At 34.5% G+C, this 322-nt stretch overlaps 1 long non-coding RNA gene across 1 annotated transcript in view; it reads right to left on the bottom strand.

The window, feature by feature from the left end:
* Positions 1 to 209: 209 nt before the first annotated feature.
* The window catches only part of LOC127741060 (uncharacterized), a 1,591-nt gene continuing 1,478 nt past the window's right edge, over positions 210 to 322 (bottom strand). The window contains exon 2 of the long non-coding RNA XR_008001937.1: positions 210 to 303. This is a non-coding gene — a long non-coding RNA (uncharacterized LOC127741060). The remainder of the gene's footprint in view (positions 304 to 322) is intronic.

Raw genomic sequence — 322 nt, 5'->3', positions numbered from 1 at the left:
GGTCTGCATAGAGATCTGCATAATACACCCAAACATAGACTATAAATACACCCGATAAAAAATTAAATTTACACATCTGCTGCAGATTTTAACCCAACACTACCTGAAAGCCACTTGTTGTTCACAAGACCAAAATTAATTAAACTCTCTCTGGTGTATTCAAAATGTCTAATTTACAGGTACTATAATATGAAGTGGTGATCCAGATAGATTGGAACCCATATATGACGGTCTGCATAGAGATCTGCATAATACACCCAAACACAGACTATAAATACACCCGATAAAAAATTAAATTTACACCTCTACTGCAGATTTTAAC

Source organism: Arachis duranensis, chromosome 8 (assembly GCF_000817695.3).
Source record: "Arachis duranensis cultivar V14167 chromosome 8, aradu.V14167.gnm2.J7QH, whole genome shotgun sequence".
Classification (NCBI taxonomy): Eukaryota; Viridiplantae; Streptophyta; class Magnoliopsida; order Fabales; family Fabaceae; genus Arachis; species Arachis duranensis.
Note: the sequence above shows the minus strand (reverse complement) of the source record. Positions and strands in the feature narration are given on the sequence as shown.